The sequence below is a fragment of the Schistocerca americana genome, chromosome 5 (assembly GCF_021461395.2).
Source record: "Schistocerca americana isolate TAMUIC-IGC-003095 chromosome 5, iqSchAmer2.1, whole genome shotgun sequence".
NCBI classification, from domain to species: domain Eukaryota; kingdom Metazoa; phylum Arthropoda; class Insecta; order Orthoptera; family Acrididae; genus Schistocerca; species Schistocerca americana.
The window spans coordinates 707,651,995-707,679,229 of record NC_060123.1 but is presented as its reverse complement, the minus strand read 5'-3'; positions in this window follow the sequence as shown (position 1 = coordinate 707,679,229).

Genomic DNA, 27,235 nt, shown 5'->3' with positions numbered 1-27,235 from the left:
TGGAAAAGATTAGTGTTCTGGCGTAACCACAAGCGCCCGAACGAAGATGCGGAACACAAGAGCAGAGAAGGAGGCGAGGAAGCGTCGGCCAGTGGTGCGCGGAACTGGACCGCGCCGCGCCAGGAGAGACGCCTGGAGGAAGGGAGCGAGGGCGACGCTCCTGCCGGCGTGGGCTACGCTACCAGACTGTCGTGATCCGTATCAAGCGCTTACTAGGACTTCGTGTATAGCAAGAGCTTTACTGTTTTCTTGTCGCATCTCGCTAGCCACATTTGCTGTAATCAAAGTTGAGTATTGTCAATTTGCTTTTTACAAATAAAACTACTAACGTTATTTGTTTCGGTTGTTGTATAGCATTCCGAGAACGCATCGTCCTTCAGGCATCCTATAAGCAACGAGTGGGCAAGACCCCACAATTAGAATCGAAGCATTTCAGATATTGTGGTGTGGAAGGATGCTGAAACGTAGGTGGATTGATAAGATGAGGGATGAGCAAGTTCCCTGCAGAATCGGCGATGAAAGGAACATAGTTATGTAAAACGCTATCGAGAGACTGTTGCAGTATGACAGGACATGTGTTCAGACATCAGAAAATAACTTCTTTGGTACTTCAGAGAGCTTCAGAGGCTAAAAAGTGCAGGAGAAGATAGAAATTGCAATACATCCAACAAATAATTGTGAGTGTAGGGTGCAAGTACTACTCTGAGAGCCGGCCGAAGTGGCCGCGCGGTTCTAGGCGCTGCAGTCTGGAACCGCGAGACCGCTACGGTCGCAGGTTCGAATCCTGCCTCGGGCATGGATGTGTGTGATGTCCTTAGGTTAGTTAGGTTTAAGTAGTTCTAAGTTTTAGGGGACTGATGACCTCAGATGTTGAGTCCCATAGTTCTCAGAGCCATTTGAACCATTTGAACTACTCTGAGATGTTGAGGTTAGCACAAGAGAGGATTTCATCACGAGCATCATCTAACCAGTCAGAAGACTGATGACCAGAGCCGGATTTTTTACGTTTTATTCTTATAGAATCTAAACAGGGCTAAATCGTACATAAAGGACTAAAAGTCCTAGGACTTTCATAGAATAATTAGTGGCTAAAAAGGGGTTTTGCAGAATAAGACTCTCTTTCTGAATACATTTTCTGAATTAATACTGAGGAAAGTCAATAATTTGGCTTTGCACATTTTGATGAAAGAAATAGCGTTACAAATAAATTTATACAAGGCATTGAAAACAAGAATGTGCATGGCACAATGTCGCTTGTCTCGTTACTCAATGTGTCAGCACTCTGCTGCATAGGTGATACTTGATCTACATACTTTCGCAGGTCGAAATGTATAAGAAATATAGTCAGCACTGAAACCAGCAACGTGTATAACGCATTATAACCTTGCGAATATATCCATATGCTGCTGCGTTTAATGCGATTCTGTCTGTTTTAATTATTGGGGAGTTGACCGTCTGGTTTTAAACTTTCTTGGCTTTTTTCGTTTAATTTGACTGGGAAACCTTTGAGATTGAACTTAACATATACATGGATGGACATGAGAAATGAAAGGTTGCAATAAATTTTTCATCTGTGATTATTACTTTACGTACGAAATATTCTGTTGTAAATTAATAACAATTAATTTCTTTGAATATTCAAAAATAATTATTCAAGTTTTATTTTTATTCAAGTACTAAAGCTGTTTGTGCAAGAATGAAAATATTGTCCAACGAACTTAGCAAACATTTTCACGTTGCAGTGGATTTTTGTTTAACTGGATACACGCCGACTAGCTTTGAAGCATAAGATTGTTTTCTTTTTTTATATTGCTAAGCTCTCCTGAAAAATTATCCACTTTTAAATACACTTTACGATATGTTCAGAATTTATCACCTTTTGAATGAAAATTTACAAAAGCTGCAGCTTGTATCGACCTGTGAATACACAAGATAAAATCTACTGTCTTATCCTGCGTCTGGAATGCTGTGAAAAGAAAGACGTTATTATTTTCGTTCACCTCTACCTGTACCCTTTTTAGGATGTGGTCGTTATTGCGATCGTATATTTAAATCTGCCGCTGCTGCAGACTGCTCGCTCGCGGCGCAGCCCCGCACTGCCAGCGATATCCAATAAAATGCTGAAATTTCTTAAATAAAATGGGTAATGTCCGGTGCGAACTTTGCAGTAATTGTGACAAACAGATATTACTAGATAAATATATTTTAACAGAAACAAATAAAATCTTTACACACGTTTTACAATCTCAGCTACAAATGGTGTCGATCATCGACTTATGACAAACGAAGACTACCTAAGAGCCTAATGCAAATTCACGGGTTCCTCTCCCATTCAGTCCGTACAGAAAACAAGCGATTCTATTACACTATATTGCATATTTATATCTTAACTAATTCTTCTACAGTGTCTGTCATTTCCCATTACAAATCGTTTCTTCTGTGACGGTTTTCACATCCTCCGCCACAGATAGTATTTCACACTCTTTGAATAATCATTTATAATAGCAAAATTCGTAATTATACTTTTCCTCACAAAATTAAGTGTCCTTCTGAAATTCAGTTGAGAGAAATACATATAAATTATTTGTTACAGTGAGCATTATACATCGAAATGTTCCATTAACTTTCACTTTGGATGCGTGCTGCCACAGAACGTTACATTGCCCCCTGGCAGCATTTGGCGAACAGTTTTTTGACACGTTTGACACAATGTTGCCATCAACGTTCGTTCTATCGATGTCCTATGGTTTATGAACGCATATACTTCACTTATGGGATGACCATTTCTTAGCCCAGCGTTATATTAACTTTACGGCTCCCCCATTCGGGCAAGGTGCAAACAGGAAACCTGGGTAAAACTGTGCCGGAGCCCAGCCATCCCATCTGGTTCGTAATTGGATTTGTCCATTTTTCCATTAAGCACTTTTATGTACATTAACAGTTTATAATCAAATGTCACATAATAACACTGTCAGATACATTGATATTATAGTTTGTTGTGTAAACGTCTCTCTGGTGCTTACTATGTCACGATATTACTTCAGTTTTGCATATCTTTTTGACCTATCGCGTCAGTTTGTAGATGTTATTCCTACGACACTTTATCGTCAAAGTTTCATCACAACACATGGTTTTACTGGGTTCATTCTGCCAAATCTTTCACGTATATTATATACAATGTTTTTAGAATTTAAACACAGAAAATGCTAAGTGTCGTTTGCATATATCGTGTTTATACAAATGTTTCTCGTGATATTTTATTTGGATAGTTTTGGCAAATGTTTAATCACACATCGACAATGACGTATTCGTCGAGCGGCGTGAAGTAACAGTTGCACGGCGCTCGTCGCGTCGCGTCGCGTCGTGTCGGTCCCCGCTGAGGTCGACGCCCTCGGTGTTGACAGCCACGGCGCGGCGCTATCGTTCTCATAGGTCTCTGGCTACAATGTCCATTATGCCATCTTTGTAACAGTACAACTGTAACATAGTTATTCGTGTATATTAAATGTGTGCTACATTTGCATACATGGTTACATTTCCAGTATTATTCCTTTCTCAGTTTGCCCGGTTATCACCCGTTTTATTCTTAAACAGATTTTACTTGTGCATCCCAGCCGGATTTAGGCGTATTGTTCAATAACTTTATATATACATATATATTATCACATTTCATTTACAGGCTCCTACATGACTACAGTGTAGTTTCTGTAGGGGAAGGTTGGTTTCGTAAGCTTTGGTTAGCTATCCTTACGTGTGCAATTCACAAATGCTCCAATTGAAGCTTTAATTATTCGTAAATTTATATTACCTCAATTTGGTTTACTGCCATTGAATTTGTCTCCAGTGGTGTTCTCAGATAACTATTGGTTGCATTTTTGTCTATCATAATACAACTTCAAAACATAATTGTCTCAGGATTTCTTAACACTGATACCATTCTGGGTTCAATGAAAATCTTGTATCTTACATCTACACACACACATAATAGAAAAATTGTTCCAACAAATGCTTTAGCTTTATACACATATTAAATGTTGTCCATCACATAAATTATTCACTAGTGAATTGTTTATTTTGACTGTCCTCCTTAACATCTTTACACAACAGATTATTGCACCTTGACATCAGCTTAGCTTTGTGCAAACATTTAGAGCATGTCAATATTATCATCATCATTCAAAGAAGAAAAACACAAACAATCCTAGAAAAAGGGAAACACAAACATGTCCTTATAGCTAAATATTCCTACACTGTAGTATATTCTCTATACACATTATATGTTACTACTGGTCATTCATTGTACGAATAATTTTACATCCTTTAGAGGGTACAGCCCCCACACTTTCCACCACTGAGGATCTGCTAATAAGTAACTACACTCATGTGGCACTTTCATTATTTTAAAAGGTCCAGTATATACTAACTACCACTTGTTTTTTTGCCCTCCTACTACGTCTCCCTTGGACTAAGGAATGGAATACGACGCACGACAGTATGTTTCATGTGGTTTCACTTCGATATTGTAGTGATACCCTTTTACGATTCCAGGTCGGTCAGAAAACACTTCCGTGTAGTCCGATAACAATTGTACTAAATCTCGTTGCTGTGCTAAGTTTAAATTCTCTGTGTCACTTTATCCATAAGTGCATCTCCATTTGCACTGAATTGGCCACTTTGTACATCCGGATAATAGAGATCCCTTCCTAACGAGTGATTATCTAAATGTAGTATCCATTGATTCCTACATTTGACATTCATTTCATTACGGCTGGGCACAAGTACCTCCTCAGATTTCAGCATGGGCAATTCCACTCTTCTACCTGAATTCATTAAACTTAATTTTCCCAGAGAAAGGTCAAGAATTGCGTCCCTTTCTCTCAAGAAATCTACACCCAAGATGCAGGCTATCTTCAAACCCTTTACTATAAAGAACGAGCACGCTATGGCTTCGCTTCCTATATACATTTCCACCTGCGCTTGGTGTCTGATTATCTGTCCCTGTGCACTAATGGCTCCAGTGATTCTACATTTATTCACGGGAAAAGTCGGCATATTCCTTTCTCTTCACAGCACCTTGAATAACTCCATGCTCATAACGCTGACAGTGGCACCTGTATCCACTATAGCCTTCACTTCAATGTCATTGATTTTGACCTCTAGTATCGCCTGTACCTATTCATTATGTTCTCTTAAGCATGTGTGTGCTTCAGTCAGTAGCTCCTGCCCCATCTGTATTCCGTCAATGTACTTTAGCATATAGATTTCAGGTATGTTGTATTGTGCCGAATTGCTCTCGCTCCATTCCCCGGCCGACGGTGGAGAGCGTATCTCGGCCGCATTTAGTTTGTTGGATTGCTTGTTGTCGACGTGCAAGGTCGTTCCGTGTCATTGACCTCCACTAGATGTACAGTTTGGTGCGCCGGCCGCCACGGTTGCGCAATTGGCGCATTTTGTGTTATTGGCCTGCAATTATCGTATCGCTCGCCGTTTTTCCGCTCCGGGCTAGGCCTGCGATTCTGTTGCCATGTTCGGTTTCCGTCACTGTAATTATTGTTATTCCATGGACCTCTGGAATTTTTCCATCGGCTATATCCTGGGTGTACAGCTTCGTACCGGTCATCGAACCTCCGTTTCCTATCGTTATAGAATGGTGGACCATTGCCGTTTCGGTTCCTCCCATTATTCCCGTTCTGCACAAATTCTTGCTGTTTGTTTCCTCCGCCGTTTCCATAATTAGTTTTTGGCGTATTATTTTCTCCATTTCTGTATCCGTTATTTCTCGCCTGATCAGATGCTGCCTTTACGTCTTCTTGAATAAGATCAATGGAGTCAAGAACAGACTAAAAATGTTCCATGTTATTTTCTGGCACATGTATGAGTTTTTCTTTTGCATGGATTGGTAAGCGCGACTTTAAGAGTCTTATTAGATCTCTTGCTGAAATTTGATCATCCCAGTAGCGGGTTTTATTTATGTTTTTCGAAATATATCCTTAAATTTCCTAGGCATGGGGAATATGGCTCCGGATTGCAAACTTCTTTACGCAATCGTTCTTGTATGCATGCTGACCAGTATTTAGCCAAAAATGCTTTCTCAAATTGTTCGTAGGTTGTGCAGTTGTCAGCTGCATCTGTCGCCCACAATGCAGCATCCCCTTGTGTATATGACATCACGTACTGCATTTTTTGAGCATGACTCCATACACTAGATAGGATGTTCCTAAATCCCTTTATAAACACGACGGGGTGGAAAGATTTTTTGTCTGCGGTAAAAATATGCTTTATGAGGCTTTATCCGATAATTATTTTCGAATGATACTTGTTTACTTCGCCCGCGTCAGTCGCCTGCTCCATCTCGCAGTCCTATCTTTTCGCTTCAGTATTTAAATGCTCTTCATTGTTCAGCCTGGCAAACGTTCGTGCACATCCGTACGTTTCCGCATTTGTCGGAGTCATCGACCTTCGCACGTTGCGTCTGTCCCTCTGTGACAGGTTTTTCTCGAATTCGGCCATACGTCTGCTGATATTCCACTGCCATTGTGGAATATCATTGTGCAATACTCGTTTAACGTTCTGCACTTCTTTATTCGACCCTACGTCTTTTCCTTTTACTGCTGTTTGTACCTTTTCATCAATTTTTTGTCAAGATCAGCATCTTTCGTCTGTAACCACGTATTAAATTCCTTTTCAGTTTTATTGGCTTGTTCACACAGTTTTTGTTCTATGACTTATGTCAATTTCTAGTTTCTCTATTCGGGTGGCCAGCACACCTATATCATCAACTATGTTGGTGTTGACCACCTGTACGTTATTAACCTTTTCGCTCAGTTCTTGTACGGCTCTCGGGATTGCTTCATAATTCTGCTTCAAGCTAGCAATCTCGCTCTGTAAAACCTCTAGCGACTGCATTAGTTTCAGGTCTCTCTCTTGTTGTTTCCGATCACGATCTGTCTGCTTCGTGTCACGCTCTGCCTGTTGTTGGACCAACCTAACCTGAAAATTGAGCATGCGTTCCAACATTGCTTGTACCGATTGCCCCCCTGACACCTCACCACTCTCTTGTTACTGTCCTGTTTGCGTGGCTCGTATAGTTTCTTTACTTCCTACTGGAGCACTGGTAGACAGTGGCATCGCTCCTAGCGCCTTTGCCCCCAGATTCTTACATTGTATATCCTTGAATAAATCGCTAGTTTGCTAGTACTACTCAGAGCCCCACCTTCTACCCCCACCTTATACTTCAACATCACTGTTTACTGATTGCTGCTCCGAATCCATACTGATGTTCCTTTGCCTACGCAGCGTAACCATAGCCAGGGAAAAATTAACTTAAATATTCTGTTAGATTTGAGGTGCCTAATCACACAAAAAAATGGTCATTCCTTGTAAACACACTGCACACTAAGATAACTAATTACTTTCACTTGGTCCTGTTGTATTCACTAGTCACAAACTACAAGCACACAATTAATGATTTGAGAACACTACACTGGAGCTACTCCACTACCAACAGAACTACACCGTAGTCTTACCTTTCGTTGATTTATCTGGGGTGTAGCTGCCCCCTGGTACTGTGGTATGTGATCTTGTCTTCAGCCTCTTGAGTTTTTTCCTGTAAAAGTATGTTTGCACAGAATACCACACATTATGGATTGCATAACACATAGGACACATTTGAAAGTGATTAATCTTTTTACAACAAAGTTCAATCGCAACGATTCCAAACTATGTCTCAGTTATTGTGGCCGCTGCATATTCGGGCCCCACGTTCCGTGCGACAGTTTAATGCGATTCTGTCTGTTTTAATTATTGGGGAGTTGACCGTCTGGTTTTAAACTTTCTTTGCTTTTTTCGTTTAATTTGACTGGGAAACCTTTGACATTGAACTTAACATATACATGGATGGACATGAGAAATGAAAGGTTGCAATAAATTTTTCATCTGTGATTATTACTTTACGTACGAAATATTCTGTTGCAAATTAATAAAAATTAATTTCTTTGAATATTCAAAAATAATTATTCAAGTTTTATTTTTATTCAAGTACTAAAGCTGTTTGTGCAAGAATGAAAATATTATTGTCCAACGAACTTAGCAAACATTTTCACGTTGCAGTGGATTTTTGTTTAACTGGATACACGCCGACTAGCTTTGAAGCATAAGACTGTTTTCTTTTTTTATATTGCTAAGCTCTCCTGACAAATTATCCACTTTTAAATACATTTTACGATATGTTCAGAATTTATCACCTTTTGAATGAAAATTTACAAAAGCTGCAGCTTGTATCGACCTGTGAATACACAAGATAAAATCTACTGTCTCCTCTTATCCTGCGTCTGGAACGCTGTGAAAAGAAAGACGTAATTATTTTTGTTCACCTTCACCTGTACCCCTTTTAGGATGTGGTCGTTATAGCGATCGTATATTTAAATCTGCCGCTGTTGCCGACTGCTCGCTCGCGGCGCAGCCCCGCACTGCCAGCGATATCCAATAAAATGCTGAAATTTCTTAAATAAAATGGGTAATGTCCGGTGCGAACTTTGCAGTAATTGTGACAAACAGATTTTACTAGATAAATATATTTTAACAGAATCAATTAAAATCTTTACACACGTTTTACAATCTCAGCTACAAATGGCGCCGGTCATCGACTTATGACAAATGAAGACTACCTAAGAGCCTAAAGCAACGTCACGGGTTCCTCTCCCATTCAGTCCGTGCACAAGACACGCGATTCTATTACAATATATTGCCTACTAATATCTTAAATAAGTCTTCTACAGTCGTTGTCATTTATCATTACATGCCGTTTCTTCTGTGGCGGTTTTCACATCCTCCGCCACAGATAGTATTTCACACTCTTTGAATAATCATTTATAATAGCAAAATTCGTAATTATACTTTTCCTCACAAAATTAAGTGGCGTTCTGCAATTCAATTAACAGAAATACATATAAATTATTTGTTACGGTGAGCATTATACTTCGAAATGTTCCTTTAAGTATCACTTTGGATGCGTGCTGCCAGAGAACGTTACAAACCCAACTAGCCTTTACTGAAATACATCCGATAATAGACAGGAAGAGGATGTAGAGGAAGATGAAATGGGAGATATGACACTGCGTGAAGAGTTCAACAGAGCAGTGAAAGACCTGAGTCGAAACAAGGCCCCAGGAGTAGACAACATCCCATTAGAACTACTGATAACCTTGGGAGTGCCAGCCCTGACAAAACTCTACCATCTGGTGAGCAATATGTATGAGACAGGCGAAAGAAGAATATAATAATTCCAATCCCAAAGAAAGCATGTGTTGACAGATGTGAAAATTACCAAACTATCAGTTAAATAAGTCACAGCTGCAAAATACTAACGCGCATTCTTTACAGACGAGTGGAAAAACTGATAGAAGCCGACGTCAGGGAGATGTTTGGATTCCGTAGAAATGTTGGACCACGTGAGGCAATACTGACCCTACGACTTATTTTAGAAGAAAGGTTAAGGAAAGGCAAACCTACGTTTCTAGCATTTGTAGACTTAGAGAAAGCTTTTGACAATGTTGATTGGAGTACTCTCTTTCAAATTCTGAAGGTGGCAGGGGTACAATACAGGGAGCGAAAGGTTATTTACAATTTGTACAGAAAGCAGATGGCAGGTATAGGAGTCGAGGGGTATGAAAGGGAAGCAGTGGTTGGAAAGGGAGTGAGACAGGGTTGTAGCCTATCCCCGATGTTATTCAATCTGTATATTGAGCAAGCGGTAATGGAAACAAAAGAAAAATCAAAGTAGGAATTAAAATCCATGCAGATGAAATAAAAACTTTCAGGTTCGCCGATGACATAGTAATTCTGTCAGAGACAGCAAAGGACTTGGAAGAGCAGCTGAACGGAATGGACAGTGTCTTGAAAGGAAGGTATAAGATGAACATCAACAAAAGCAAAACGAGGATAGTGGAATGTAGTCGAATTAAGTCGGGTGATACTGAGGAATTAGATTAGGAAATGAGACACTTAAAGTAGTAAAGGAGTTTTTTTGTTTGGGGAGCAAAATAACTGATGATGGTCGAAGTATAGAGGATATAAAACGCACACTGGCAATGGCAAGGAAAGCGTTTCTGAAGAAGAAAAATTTGTTAACATCGAGTATAGATTTAAGCGTCAGGAAGTCGTTTCTGAAAGTATTTGTATGGAGTGTAGCCATGTATGGAAGTGAAATATGGACGATAAATAGTTTAGACAAGAAGAGAATAGAGAGAATAGCTTTCAAAATGTGGTGCTACAGAAGAATACTGAAGATTAGATGGGTAGATCAGATAACTAATGAGGAGGTATTGAATAGCATTGGGGAGAAGAGGAGTTTGTGGCACAACTTGACAAGAAGAAGGGATCGGTTGGTAGGACATGTTCTGAGACATCAAGGGATCACCCATTTTGTACTGGAGGGCAGCGTGGAGGGTAAAAATCGTAGAGGGAGACCGAGAGATGAATACACTAAGGAGATTCAGAAGGATGTAGGCTGCAGTAGGTACTGGGAGATGAAGAAACTTGCACAGGATAGGGTAGCATGGAGAGCTGCATCAAACCAGTCTCAGGACTGAAAAAAAGACCACAACAATAACAACAGACAGATACATTAAAGGAATAAATGGGTGACACTTGGGTCTGTATACTTTCGTAGTACGAAAAAAATGTTGCGTGGTGTGTTGATTTGCAGTGATTACTGCGATTTAACTGTAATTTTGTCAGGCCTAAATAGAACTTGTCAGAAATTGGTCTTTTCCGGCAGTGGATTGTGGAATACACCAGTCTCACAACGGATGTCCTGGTGATATTCCCAAGGATGTTAAGGTCATTTGCCAGTGAGTCTGCTTCAAAAATTCGAATTTTTTCCATCTTAAATCAATATTTAGAGTTTTTTGAACAAAATTGTAGTTAAATGAATCGACTCTGACATCGGGAACATCTTTAAAAACAAATTTAAATATATGTAGGTATGCCGTAACGACCGTGTTTCCGCTGCCTGCGGTCGGATGTCAAATGGCGTCATTATTATTTTGCCACTTCGAAAAGATACACTGCGTAATCGTTTTTTGAGTTCGCAGGCATGTTAGCACATACACTTTCCGACGCTCCTTTGTTTTCCTTTGTTTATCTATGGTTTTCGAGAGTTGTTTGTGTTCAGACTTCTACACATTGTTGAGTTGTTGGTGCTGTGTCATTCACGGAAGTAGTTATGCCTCCAAAAAGGGTTTTGGAATGGGAAAACGTAAGTTTTATGGTAATCGGTTTACTTCGTTGGAAAGTAGAGACTCTGTAATTACATGCACTAACTGGATGTTATGTCGACTCCGCCAAGGGCCTTAAGACAGAAGCTAAAATATTTGAGTACCCAGAGGGTCATTTCTATAAAATGTGTTCAAAACAGTGTAACGGAATGTTTCCATAATTGCTGAATTGAGTGCTTTATGTTCGCTTCCAAACAATGCTGCTGTGTGTACGCTTTGTGGAAAAGGTGGTATTAAAATAGTAGAAGGTTTTGAAGGCAGGAAAGGTGTGGTTATTAATTTAAGTGTTTTGCGATTTCTGTAGGGTAACTGAAACTGGGTATTCTTCTGAATTGTGCAAAGGTAGAGTTTATAACACAATTGTCAGACTTGCATATGGAATGAGGTGTATTGGGGAAGGTAGAAAGGCAACTCAAACATTTTATGCTATCATGAATTTGCCCCCATCCACAGTATTTGAGAAGTACACACAATTACTTCTTGAAAGTCTTGGTCAAGTGAGTGTTGTGTCAATTATGAAAGCAGTAGAAGAAACTGTGTTATGCAATGAAGGTGACACTGATACAGCTACAGCCTTTGATGGTACATAGCAGAAGCGTGGTCACCTATCATTGAATGGTGTCACAACAACATCCCTAGAAAATGGAAAGGTGATTCACATAGAATGTCTAAGCACTGCCATGGTTGCAAAGGAAATAGCAAGGATCATGTTTGTGTTCAGAATTTTTCTGAGTACAGTGGTGGAAAGGAATAAGAGGGAGTTCTCAGAAGGTCAGAAGAGAATTATGGTGTACAGTATGTGAAGTACTTTGGAGACGAAGACTCCAAAGGGTTTGCAAATGTGTTGTAAAATATACCTTATGGAAGAACTGTAAAAATTGAAAAGTTAGTGTGTTGGCCATGTACAAAGGAGGATGAGCACACGTTAATGTAAGCTAATAAATGCTATGAAGGGGGAAAATTTCAGTGATGTCAAACCAATTGGTGGTCGGCGTTGTCTTACTAAGGAAGAGATGGACAAACTGCAGCTTTATAATGGTTTAGCCATAAGAAGGAATCGAGACAATAGTGAGGCCATGAAGAAAGCTTCTGTGGATGACCATAGACGGTGTAGACACAGGGAGTGGATACAAAAAAGCAATAGGAAATGGTGAGACTTATGCACACCATCCCTGCCATTTGAGGTACTGGAAGCAATTAAGCTCACATACAGGGACCTAAGTGACACTAAACTATTGTCACTGTGTTATTATGGAACGACACAAAATGTAAATGAATGTTTTAACCATGTGATATGGGGATGCATGACTGAAACTGTGTTTGTTGGTTTCAATACCATGAGATTAGGTGTATGATGGGGCAGTTAGAAGATGTGGTGTTTTAGAGTTTTTGGGACTAACTCCTGGTTTCAATATGAGACGAACATTGATGGCAATTGATTCCTTGAGAGTGGCTGAAGGCGAAAATGCGTTCTTGAGGCAACTAAAGAGGCCAGAATAGGAAAGAGGGGCAAGGAAAGGAAGAGAGTAGATGAGGAACACTCAAACCAAGAATATTATGCAACTGGAGGGTTTTAGGAACAACAGAGGTGAGTAACAGATCAAATGTACCTTTAAACAGAACTTCCCAAGAATCAAATTTTCTGACACGTTCATTTTTCGCAATAAAACTAATTGACCTTGAGGTCTGAACCTTTTTGTGATATATCACCTACCATTTGGAGAAAAGTAGACTACAGACACCAGCTTACTACCACAGGAGGGAAAATATACCCTTATTAATTATAAAAAATTACCTTAATTTTGATTGTCTAATTTATGTATTTATAGTATAAAAACTATTGAGTGAAATCATTTGATTGTAGTCTACATTTTAGATAACAATGTTATAACTGTGTGTACAAAGTTTAAGCATATAGAAAAGTTGTTAATAAGTCTATAGACTTCAAACAGAGACTGGCAGGAAAAATTTTAAATTACTGACAAACATAAATGTTAATATAATAGAGTTTATATCAAAGCTATTCTGATTATACCTACACAAAATCTTTATCCTTAAAACACTTTCATTGTCCTAAAATTTCTTTTTATTTAGAGTTCACATTATGAAGTTAGAACCTCATAAACTTTATAAAAATTCTTACTGTTTTTCTAGATGTTCAGTAGCATATTACCTTAAAACCAAATACGTCTACACATATAATTTTATAATTCATTTCATCCACCAGTCCAGTTGCTAGCCTTCTTCCCTCTGGTTTTCAAACTGATATTTACATTTACTTTACTGACATGCATGGTCTATTCATTAGAAGTTGACATTTTTCATGATCACGGTATTAGTTACTGCCATCTTGTTAGAAATCGTTTCTTCTGAGTTTAGGGAATCCACAATGAAAAGTCTCATTTTCTTCAACACAAATGTTCCACAGCTACTGTGCCAAAGCGGGTTCCGGCGCATTTTGCTTTTGTAGGTTGCCTGCATTAAGGGACAAACGTGGATATAGGTCCAAGTTATTCACCTCCCCAATCCCTTAACCTATTGTTGTGCTAACAGATGTATGCCCCCCTGCAGTCAATTTATGATTCCCTGAAGACAATTCCTCTGTCTAAGAAACACTCACCATTCCCCCTCCCACTTCTCCTCCAACAACTCTTGGGGAAAAGAGACACTTCTTTTTGTCAATCCTCTGCAGTTCAGTTCAAAGCCACTTTCCTCTTCCTGGGATATCCTTCGGCCCTTCCTTCCCCTCCACTACCCACTTGCCCCCTCGCTGCCCCATCTGGAAATTGGTCAGCAAAAGACTTAATCTGTGCTGAGCTGCTGGATTGGAAGGCTCTCACAACATGTTCAGATTTATGTAAACTGACTTCACAATATATTGTTCAATTGCGTTTGCATATTTTAGCCCTACCTCAGTTCACCTCCCCTCCCTCACTTCCCCTTTAACTCCATTTTTGTTCCCTGCCCTGATGTGTGAATTAGCAGGAAAAAAGGTGGAGTGGGAGAAACTGTCTTTATTTTTGGTGAGAAATGTGCTCAGTTGACGAAATGTTGGTGCCCAACAGAGAGGAGTTTATTAAGCAAATTACATGTAAACATTGAGCTGAAGAGAGCATCCAAAGCCTTACACAAAAGGAATGGAAGAAGTTAATGGATGAGTATAGGGGAATACTTCTTAGGAAATAATGGCAAAGCAGCATGATGCATTTCACAACTCATAGGAACTATTGTTTATGCTGGGGCTGTTTGTATTTCTTGAAATAGCCAGTCAATATAGAGTGCAGGAGACAACTTCATCCTATTCCATTACCCCAGACTGAATAAACCAGAGGTGCTGGCTGAGTCGTGGTGCGGCTTACGTTGGCGCTGTTCGTAGCTTTCCACCCTCTGTTGCAGGCCAGATGGTATCGTTCAGTTGGCATGGTTGTGGTTGTTTGTCTTCTTTCCGTGTTGACTGGCGCCACTCGGTTTCACAAGCAACGGCGGTTATCGATATGTAGTAACTGTTGCCGTATCTTTGGGGCGACGTCGTCGCTTTTCCAGGTCGTGTGAGTGTGGCAGTTCGGTTGGGGACTAAGGAACAGCCAGGACCGCACAGTGTGACAACATGCCGGGACCACTGGTGGCACGCATGGACTGCCTGTGGTCACAAGAGTGCACGACGTCGATGTAAACCTGATCCAGCAAGCCTTAAGATGAGTGCATTTCAATCCAAGTAGAGAAACCTCCACCACTGTGATATCTCGCGATTCTCCAGTGACTTGGCTGGCTGTGGTGGCCGAGCGATTCTAGGCGCTTCCGTCCGGAACCGAATGACTGTTGCGGTCGCAGGTTCGAATCCTGCCTCGTGCTTGGATGTGTGTGATGTCCTTAGGTTAGTTAGGTTTAAGTAGTTCTAAGTTCTAGGGGACTGATGACCTCAGATGTTAAGTCCCATAGTGCTCAGAGCCATTTGAACCATTTTCCAGTGACTTGGGTTCGTGTTGCTGCTCGCAGTGTCGCCGAGGCGAAGAGCAGCGAGTGGAATGCTTGGGAAAGGCGGATCTGATTAGCTTTCCTCGACTTCCTTTACTGTCTTCAACTTGTTACAATTTGTTAAGTTCAACCAGCGGTAATTTTTCTTGCCTGGTGGCCGCTAACGCCCCAGTTACCTGCCTAGTGGGTTATTGTATGTAACGGCAGTGTACATTGTCTCACCTTGCCGCTGCTGCCCGGTAAGGCGTGTGTTTTGAAAGCTTTTTTGATTGTAGGCCAGTTGGTGATTCTTATACGCTGGTGGTAATGATTCCTTTCTCGTTCTGGGCGTAGTGCAGACCGCTTGTTCCGGGTTTGGCGTATTGTTCCATCGTTGTATCTGGTTTATCGGACGTCAGGTAGCTTCAGCAAGGTTATCATTAGTCATACGTTAGACTGCCACTAGTCTAAGTTACCATCTTGTGAGGTGAATGCAACTCTTGGCTGCCTATCTCATCGCTCGCGAAAGTGTTTGTTGCCGGACCTTCTTAGAGGTCTACTCCCGAAGCACCGTCTGAATATGTTGCTTGATTTTTTAATTAACTTTGTTATTGTATTTGCTGTTTATCAGTAGGTTTCAATTCTGTTAATATTATTGCCGTTCCTGGTGCGTAAGGCCTTCAGCCATGATTGTGGTCGCTTGCCTTAAAATTCTAATCTAAGTTTGTATTTACGCAGTAAGCCTTTAAAAACCTTATTTACTGTCTGGCGTCTGATGCCGTCTGCTGTGTTTGTGGTGACTTGCCTTTAATATTTAAATGCCCGTAATTTGTAATTTGCCGCGAGTTTTAAACAATTCTTAATTTATTGCCATTCCTATCGTGTGAGGCCTTCTGCCCAGATCACAGAGGCTTACTTTTAAAACATTATCTGTTGTATCTGTATTTAATGGTGATTTGCTAAATTGCAACTCACTGGAAACACAGTTATTTACACTTGTTCAATCCTTCATTAATAACGTGTGGTATTTTTATTTATTGTTGAGTCTGGAATTATTGTTTTAAACATAAATGTGTGTAAGTGTAAAAGGCAACCAATAGTAACTGATGGCGGCCCCGTCCACAATCGTAACCGAATCCTGCCTTCCCCTGACTACCACCAGGTTTCACTGGCCTTCATGTATGGGGCTCCCCCTTCCAACTGTGTTTGTGTATGTTCACTTTCCTTTGTGCTCTAGTCCACAGTACCCCTCGGAATTGGTTGGGAACTGTCCTAGATCCACTGCCAGAAGAATTGTATCCTACCGATCTACAAGTGTACAGCTGCCAAGGAACTTCTACAAACATGCATGGTACAAGGGGACAGAACAGTAAACTATCACTGAATTGTAGAAGAGTCACCTCTCAGTGATCTAAAAGTGTACAGCTACTGAGTCACTTGTACACAGGTATATGGTAAGAGGGCTTAGGCCATCTAACTACCATTGAAATGCAGTAAGACCAATACATGCTACCACAACTGGCGGAAATTCTTCACTGCTATTATTATACACTAAAAGTGTCGTAGAAAGACAACACCGCTTATAAAAAATTGGTTATAATGCAACACATGCACTGGGAATTGAGGATAATCATTGTAATAACACATCTACTGCAAAAACCGACCAAAAAAGATCTCACCAGGAGAGAGTGGCACCAACTGCAAGTGTGTTTACCTTACTGTGGGGATACAGACCAACCAGCTTACTACTTATCTTACCTCCCTTTCTATCCCCCATTCTCGCCTCTCTCCTCCTCCTGTAAAAATGCCAGTTTGCCAGTCCTGTTCTAGCTTGTTGCTGATGGTGCACAAACAGATCCAAATAAGACTCGCTTTCTCTCTCTCTCTCTCTCTCTCTCTCTCTCTCTCTCTCTCTCTCTCATGTGGTTGTTTCCTGTTTGTTGTCTAGTCTGACCCATTTGTAAAATGGCATGAAAAGCTAAGTTTGCACTGAGCTGCCATACTGGAAGGATCTCGTGACACATAAGGGGTGGTAAATGTGAGCAACAAATTTATTTATTTAAAAATTTCCGACGGCACTGTTCCATCAGTTAGATGGCTGTTTAGTCCTCCACTGTTTCTGATTGGGTAGAGAGCTATCTCTAGGAGGAAAATAGCACTCCAACATAAATGATGAAATTCATAACAACGCAGAATATACATGGACTGCACAAAGAAATTCAGAAGCATATCGAATGATTCTCTATTTTTGTATCCCTGTATGTGTCCTAATTTGCTTTATCGCCTTCGTACGATTACTACACTAGAAGTACAATAGTGTAATGGTTTCAGAGTCTTCGTTAACAGCATAGTGTCATGTGAGAAATACGTCACCTTCTTTCTAAAATGGAGGATACTTTCATAATACGAATCTAGCAGTATGACAGTGCTACGAACAAGATATCCATTGAATCATCTACATTTTTGCAAGAGCCTCACACCTCTACACACAGTTCAGAGCTAGTGAAAGAGTATAGGGAAATTCAGGACTTTTACCATCATGTGCCTGCCAGACTGCGGGACCTCCTTTTGTTCTTGCAAAGTGCTAATTATTCATTTGGAAGCAAACCCAGTACCTACACGCTTATCCAACTATTGAACATCAAAAGCCAGTCAACTAACAAGCCAGACCAAATCGCTCTGAATGCTTCCTCCAGCAAAACTAGTCATCTTAGTAATTCTTACACTTCGATCTGAATTGTAGCACAACAAAGAGATGTACTGGGGATTTACAGTCACTCACCTCCTACACCACCACGGGGCGGATTGCACCCCCATTAAAAATCCATGCAGATGAATCTGAGCCTGACATACGAGTATTCTTCTGCTTTATCTCAAACCCTAACCTACCCCTACATTTCCAGGAGTAATACATCGCCGTTCTCAGACTCTTTTCCATCACACATACAAATGGAGTATGCCAACCTATACGATCCTAGGAGCATCTACATGATTTTTTGCTTCACAGATCGGTCATGTTGCACCAACAGATGGAGACTCGCAGGATAGGTAGACTATGCAGTGTCGAGCAGTCAGATCAATGTTACTCTTCTCTCGTACACATCATTTAACCATAAATGGGTCTATGCACATTACTGTTGGGATAGCAACTGACAATGGCATCAAAGTTATAGTGGGAATTGAGAATGTGGTGTGAGGTACAAAGGTATGGCTCTTTCAAATAGTGGGGAAGCTGTGCAGCGAAGTTACATATATATACTGAATGGCAATTGCTGCTAGGTGTGACACATTCTGCCTCGCATTTCAGTCTTTTACAGAAGCAATGTTAGAGCATGATGTTGCTATATTAAAATGAACAACTTGAGAGATATCACAGGAAATATTTCTAAACAACAAAGTGCTGTGAACACACATGGTCTGGTATGTATTGCAACGGATTGACATTAGATCTGTGGTATTATTCTGCTTAATGTAGTGGGAGCATTGAGGTGGAGATGTGCCACTCATGATTTCAATCACTGTCACTCTAAAATCAACGAAAGTCCATTGCAAGATGAAACACCTACTCCAACACGTTTTGCATGCAATAAATGTGGAATTCAAAGTTCACAAAATGCAATTATTTGTCAGTTACTGTCATATAGTTTCAAACGTTTATCAGGGCTATTTAAATAAAGTGATGCTGCGTGTGGTGCTCCCCTACCATTACCAAATGTGCTAGTAAAACAACCATCTTCCCTGCCATATACTGCAAACAGATCCTTTCTGATTTCGGAATGTAGTTTTCTTAGTAAGAAACAAACATACCCAGTAGTCCTGCAGTGCAGTGGAATAACATGCATGCAACTTAAGCTGCAAACGTTTGTCAGGGCTATTTACGTATAGTGATCCTATGTGTGGTACTTCCACCATTAACGAATGTTTCATTAAAACTAGAGTTTTCCCCGTAAAGATCCTTCCAGGATCTCATGACACGAAATGGATGCTAAATTCGAGCAATATATTCTTTATTTATTTAAACATTAATTAAATGAATTAATTAAATTGGTGGAAAAGACTGGTCTGATACATTTACATTGCAGTATCAAGTTAATTCTCTAATACGTTACAGGAGTCAAGGAAGTCACGTAGTTAATACTTCCTTACAATGATTTTTTATGACGAAACATATATGAGGTTCTACCTTCAAGAGGAGAGGGAGGGAGGAGTGGAGGTAAGACTGGTTCTAAGCTGGTCAGTCTGTATCCGCGCAACAAGGTGAAAACACGTGCAGCGGCCGTCTCTCTCCTCTGATGAGATTTGGGGTCGGTTTTTGGAGAAAATGCGTTATTGCAATGACGTTTCTCAATTCCCAGTGCATGTGTTGCACTATGACACTTAGTTTAGTGTTTTCTCTCTTTTCTTTTAAGGAAAATTTAGACGTGTAATTAGAGCAGTGAACCTGCACAGGGTAGCCAAGTGGTCTGAGGCATCTTGTCGCAGTTCGAGTGGCTACATCCGTTGGAGGTTTGAGTCCTCCCTAGGGCATGGGTGCATATTGTCCTTAGTGCAAGTTAGTTTAAGTTAGATTAAGTGGTGTGTAAGCTTAGGGACTGATGACCTCAGCAGTTTCGTCCCATAAAATCTTACCAAAAATTACAAAAATTAGAGCAGTGAAGAATGTTCCTTCTGTTGTGTTAGCATGTTATCATGTTCTGGTCCTCCTGCACTTCAGTGGTAGCCATGTGCCCTAAGCCTGTCCGCATGTAGCTGTGTACAAGTTCCCCAGCAGCTGTACACATGTAGATCAGTGGGGGGCGGGGGGGGGGGGCAACTCTTCTGGCAGCGACTGTGGAACAGTTCCCTGCCAATTTCGAGCGCTATTATGGAATATAGCACACGGAAACATATACAAACATATGATCGGATTGTGCAGCAAAACCTATTTCAAGCATCCTCAGTTGAGCCACATACATCTTGTTGGTTCAGTCTGAACAGCTCCAGAACTGTAAGTAGTCTGTGGGAGTTGCAAAATGGACTCCGCTGCATTGCCGTTATTTCCTGAAATGTACTCCCGCTATGCTCATCCACTGTCAACTTCTACCATTTCTCATGCAGGACACTATGAACACAGACCTTTAGCTGTATGCTTGTAAGTAACTCCTATCACTCCAACACAAACACTCCATCAACTGAAGACATTTCTCGCCAAAAATACAGTACCCTCCAGCCCACCCTTTTATGCTGCCAATTAACAAGGTGGTGTGGGGATCTGAAATGGAGGAGAGCAGGAGAGAAGTGTGGGATGGAAGGGGAAGTGCTATAGGGCCAGAGTATGCAAACTGCATTGGGCAATATGTTGTTAAGTCAGATGAAATTAATTTGACATTTGCTCTTCAACAGCTCAGCACAGATTGAGTCTTTTACAGCTGATTCCCATACATGGGGGGGGGGGGGGGGGAGAAGGGAAGTGGGGGATGAAAGGGGAGGGCTGAGGGATTTCCCAAGTGGGGTAAAAGTGGCTCTGAATTGAACTGAGGGGGAGTGATAAAAATGTCCCTTTTCTGTGAGTTTCGGGTGTGCAGAAAAGGGGGGGGGGAGGGATGGGGCGTTCCTCAAAATGATGTATTATCTCCTGGGGGTTATAAATCAACCCCAGGAGATCATAAAACATTTAGCATTACAATAATGTAAGAGGAGGGAACATTCTACCCCTGAATGTAAGCTTGCCCCTGAGTATGAAACCCACAGAAACAAAATGCTCCAGAACCACTTTGTTCCACCATTTCTGTACTGTAGGCCACATGACGTGTCACTATGAAGGAGAACAAACAACAGTTTCAACCATAAATTTCCTCTGTGCCAAGCAGTGCTGTGGCCACCTTTCCTCAAGAGTTGAGTGAGCCTTTAGCGTCGGTTAATGTGTTTAAAAACCCTACTCCTAATGGCTTCTTCAAGAGTATCATGGGCTAGCAGAGTACTAGATGAGTCGAAATTTTGCAAAATATATTTGAAAAGTGTGTATGAGAAAGCTATTAAGACTGACATTAGAGTCTAATATATCTGACTTACATTTGTCATAAATTACGGCTAATGTCATGGTAGAGATATTACATTCCACAGCACCAAGAAAACCCCATCTTCTCATTTGTAAATAATTGGAGAAGACGAATCACAGTAACGTATGCCGCATTATATAAAGGGGAACTCTGCGCATGCTAATGGCCAGGAGAAAGTAAGAATGAGATATTTCTGCTGTTGGTGACATACTGTGCTGCCTAAGGTTAAATGCGGGAGCTACACTGAAGGTATTCTGTCTCAGTAGGATCCATTGCGTCTGCATTGCTAATAGCCTATACCATGTAACAGAGCAATTAAGAAATAATTTTCCTTAGGTAACACTACCATTTCTTCTCCTCCGAAAGTATTTTGGATAGCTCCTACCCGCAATCCGTTGCTTAACGAAATAACTCCACACTCCCCTTACAAGAAAGAACACGCCCCCCCTCCCCTTTTACAAAACCTCCAAAAATGTCTCAGTGTAGCCAGTGAGTCCGTAGAAGATGGCATAAGAAGCGTACAGCATGACTGACCGTTTCCCATTTGAGTTTTGTGATTAGGACAACCAATACTTGGGCTATCGTAGTGAGATGTCGTATGAGATTCTTTGTATTTGTTTTGCCGAGAAGCTCTCGAAGTTCATGTCCCTCGCAAAAACAGTTATCAGCGCCGTCGGGTACTCTGTAAATTGCAATTCTGCTTCCTGTGATTCTAAGTGATGATATGAAAAGCTATATTATTCATAATAACGTTCAAAAAGGATGCCACTACGATGCATTTGTTTATTGAACACCATAAGCTAATAATATCGACGTAATTAGTAATAACTGAACTGAAAACTGTTTCTTGAGAGCATGGTCGTACAACAAACTGGATCAGAAAAACTACCTCTTCAAATTCTAAATCAACGTAAGTCACTCAGTGGTTTAAATTTCACCGCAATACCAGCCTGCATTGTTTTTTATATTTTATTTTAGCTTTAAAAATTGAGTTTGACAGGAGTGAATAAGTCATGCGTGGCTCGTGTTCCCGCCATCATGTATTTTACACCCTGTTTTTAACGTGCTTCAATCTTAGTGGATCACCGGACGGTCGTCCTACTGAACGACGCGCTTTGGCTCGCCGATCGTTCATGAGTCGGCTGGGTGCGTGTGTGCATCGATTCTTGATTTCTCCTCGTGCGTGCTTAGTTATTGTTGGGTATCGTTCGTACAAGTGTTGTGTGTGTTGTTGGTGTTATTTCCACTGACGACTATTGGAGATGTTGTCGGCATTCTGCGGGCAGTCGCTCGGTTGCTGCGGACCAGGGAAGATATCTCCGTGCGGTGCAGTTGGCTGTGTCTGCTAGTGGTCCCTGCGCAGTGTCGGAGCGTGTGTGGAGCTGTCTGATCGCCACTAGCTTCGTGGTTCACCAACCCAGGACATCAAAGTTGAGTGGGGGTTCCAACTACCCAAGCCACGTCAGTTCATGTTGTATCGTTCGTTTCAGTGGTTCGCTGTTGGGAGGTTTTCCTGTGAGCAACACTGAGTGTTTCTATAGCTCAAATTTAGGCGCCATGCGGTGCAATTAACTATATTGGTTGACAACAATTCGAGTGCACCAGCGGAATTTTCTGCCACGTGGCCATTAGTGTTCTGGTTACATGCCCTGACCACCAACGTAATTTCAGACAATGTCCTTTCCTCACCTGTTGTCGCTGTCCAACTTGGTGTGTAGGTTTGACAGCTAAAACCTATTTCATTGTGGATAATCACATTCGTAGCTTTTGGTGTTTGAGTTCTCATGTACAGATTGATGGCAAGCAAGTCGTTGTGTTGGTCGGTCCGTGGCTGTCCCCTGGTTGGGTTCCAACGGATCAAATGTACATGGGCTCACCACATGTCTCACCTAAGTGAACCAGGGTCGACCAACCTCCCTGGAGGCTTCTGAGTGCCGTTTTCTTTATTGTCCTTCTCGCCGGCGTTTAATTGTCTGTTTATCATATAGCCAATGATTTAAAATTCTTGTTTTTACTGGACTTCATGTATTTTTGAATTTTGGAAAATCAATTGTTGGCCTTAAGCCGCTTAAAATTTTACTCTTGAAATTAATCTTTAAGCAAAAACATTGTGGCCTTCTGCCTTAAAAGATTATGGTAATATATTGTAAAAATTTCAAATTTATTTGTGGCCCTCAACTACTTGTATTGCGCCTTGCATATGTTTGTTCTAGCTACTTTTGCCTTGTTCTGAGGCATCAAGGGATCACCAATTTGGTAGTGGAGGGCAGCGTGGAGGGTAAAAATCGTAGAGGGAGACCAAGAGATGTGTATACTAAGCAGATTCAGAAGGATGTAGGCTGCAGTAGGTACTGGGAGATGAAGAAGCTTGCACAGGACAGAGTAGCATGGAGAGCTGCATCAAACCAGTCTCAGGACTGAAGACCACAACAACAACAACTTTTTCCTTGTGTTTTTCCAGCCTAACTTTGATACCATATATATTTTAATTATTTTGTTTGCTATTTTAACTGCATTTTATTTTGTTGACTTTTAAGATTTCTTGTTTGGAGGCCCTCGGCCATCAAATAGTTACCTTTTTGAAACACATAGTTCTAAATGTTCGACTATATGCCGTTTGGGTTTAAAGGTATTATTAAATTACAATAAAGTATAATTTTGAGTGAACCTGACTGACACCTTATTTGGCCCTTTCCACAATCCTATTCACCTGTTCTGCCCCGCACGTTTAGCGGGCGTCCAGTGAACTTGCACCTTATGACGAAAAACGTAGCCAAATATTGAGACCAGCAACATCTCTGGGTGACTCAATTAAGCTGAGTGTAACGAATGTACATATTTTCGTGCCATAGCATGAGAGGACTCGAGCCAAACTATTCAAACTTCAATGTGTAGTTCCCAGTACAGTCGTAATATGGGGGCTCGTCCGGGATTGTCTTAACTGAACAAGCTCAGTAGGCAGTGCAGGATTGGGTTTGGAAGTGGAGAAGATTGAGGGAAGCGCGTTGCCGATCGCCAGCCGTATGCCGAGTCTGACGTCGACCACCAAAGCGGGAGTTCAAGCGCCACTGGCTGCCAAACATGGCCGCGCTGACTTTGCCGCCGCATTCTGGATCTGGTGTCGCTTCTGCAGCCAACCTGCAAGCTGTTACACGCCACGCCGCACCACATCTCACCACCCGATAGCCGACAGCATCAGGCAGGGGCGTCATGCAGCAGCAGTCTTAACAAAGCTAAGTGTTGGCAGCAGTCATATTATTTTCTCAGTTCTCTATCTCACAGCCAGCTTAGCTATGGAGCCCAAATGTAGCAACATGGTGATAAAGGAGTCAGCTAGTGATGCTGAGTCTACAGGGAATGGGAGTGAGCCTCAGAGCCCATACGGAAATGGAGAAGAAGCAGAAGCTGGCGTAGTGGCTATGTTTGGATCATTAATGAGCCGAATGGGGGAATTCAGAACTGAATTAAAAACTGACATGGCGGATTTCAAGACAGAATTAAAAACTGATATGGGAATATGGAAAGTTCTTTGGGAGAAAAAATCAGAGAATTAAACAATAAATTGGAGGATTTACTGGAAAAATTTGAGGAGGTAGAAGGAAATTTAAATGCTAAGATTGCTGCAGTTGCTGTTGAATTAAGCGGTAGAAGTGATTCAGGCAGGCAGTTGGGTGACACAAGAAATGATGAGACAAGGTAAGCTTTGATTGATGTGGATCAGAAGATCGTTGCTAGTTGTTATTAAAGGAGACTTTATTATTAGGATAAATGGCAGGAACAGCTAGCGACATAAGAAAGGAAATTGAAAATGTGGCTGCTGTTACTGTAAAGAGTAATGTAGAAATTAACAAAGTTAACTGTAGATTAAGTAATATAGAATTATGAGGGGCTAATGGAAGAATGGGGTGGCCGATGGTACAAGTACCCAGTTGTAAGACTTTTTCAGGGGAAAACAAGTACAATGCTCTAGATTTTCTGGCAGCATGCAAGGATTGTTTTATTGATGGTATGAGTGACAACAGCAAAATTAAACAGGTAAAACCATTGTTGGAGGGTTCTGCTTAGACATGGGTAAATCATTCTAGTGAACAATTTAAATAATATAGTGTATCTGAACAGTTGTTTCTAAATAGGTATTGGAGCCAAGCAAAACAATGCATATTACCGAATGATTTTTTGGATGGGCCAATTTAGAGGAGGTAGGCAAACTTTGAGAGAGGGTACATTTGGATAGGCCATTGGGAATTTTGACTGAGACTTCTACTCTAAGGAGAAGGTCACCTAATAATGTACACAGGGAACTGATGCATTGCCCAACAGATTCTATAGAAAAATTCTTGGATTTTATTGAGAGGATGGACCAGGCAATGCGCTACAAGCCAAATTCAGGGAGTGATAATTCAGGGAATAATCATAGGAATAATAGAGAGAGAGGAATTAATGTGAGCTCGGGTAATGACCACCATAATTCAAGCAGGGAAGGAAATCAAAATGGTAATTTGAGGGAAACCAGAGATAGAATTCAAAATGAAATTTGGAGGGATAACATGGAAAGATTTAATGATGTCAGGTACCAGTGAGGTTCATCGGAAAATGGAAACAGGAGTGATCAAAGGTCAATGCCTTGACAGAGATGGGAGAGGAGAAATTAATGCAAGGCGACCACAGGGACAAAATTCTTTAAACTGAGATTTGTTCCAAACAGGGTCCAATTTGGGACAGTAAACCATGCAGGAAATAGGACCGTTAGATGGGAAAAGAATTGTGGAAGAAATAATGGTGGATCTTCTAATAGTGTTAGGCAAAATAATGGGAGGTATTTTAATGAAAGCAAAAGCAGTGGAACAAGGGAAGAGAAAGTACGGAATAAGAATTATAGGCGAACTAACAGAGGGTTTGTTGATCATGATAAAAATAAACAAGTGCGTGAAGAAAGGATTTGTGGAATGGAGGCAATTATGGGTAATGATATGTTTGGAGGATGGTTTAATCAGCATGATAAGAGGAGGGCCTTTAGAAGTAAAAATAATAGGAAATGTAGGAATCAAGAGGGAGAAACAAATGTTGGGAATTCGTTAAATGAAAGGGATCAAAATGTGGGAGATAATGATGAAAATAGTATTGGCTTGGCAATAATGTTAAGTAATGTGCATGTGTCAGCTGTGCAACCTGTGGGAGAAAATGTGTGCTATGATGTTGAAAGTGTGTATGTGAATGACAGCAGAAATAACAGTGTGTTGAATGCAATGGAACTTTCACCAGTGGTAATAGGTATAAATTATTTGGAGGCCACAGTGCCTGATTCAAATGTTGTTGTTGATGGAGATATACAGGACGATATGTGCTCCAGCAGTATGAATGTATTAGTGAGCAGGCATTAGATCCTGTATCTAATGTTGTCATGGTTAATGATGCTGATATGCAGCACAAGGCTGCAAAATGCATTGTTAATGTATGTGGAGGCACTCACTCCAGTAATGACAGGGAAGATAAGGCAGAGTGTGATTTTGATTCTGATGATTGGATAGCCAGGGCAACATTGTTTCAGAAGTGGGCACCTGAGGATTGGCAGATTAGCAAGCATGATTATGCCAGGCAAATCAGGGATTTATGTAGGAAGAGTGAGGCATTCAAATATGATTACAAGGAAATAGTTAATGGTGATAAAGATGTTACATCATTGGATGTAGAATGTGTATTTATGATGGGAAAAGATGGTATAGGTGATAAGACTGTGAATAACGTTACAATTAGTGAAGATGGTGAAGATGTTAACGTGATTATGATGCTGATGACTGCGTTAATTTTGCAAAGTTGCACCAGCAGTTGATACCAGAGACCTGGGAGGTAGAAAAATATAGAGTTGCTAGAAAGCAAGGGGGGTTGAGTGTAGGAAACTCTGGAATTAAAGAGGCTTTTGATTTAATATTTTCAGGGGATAAAGATATTGAATCTTTTAGTGAATAT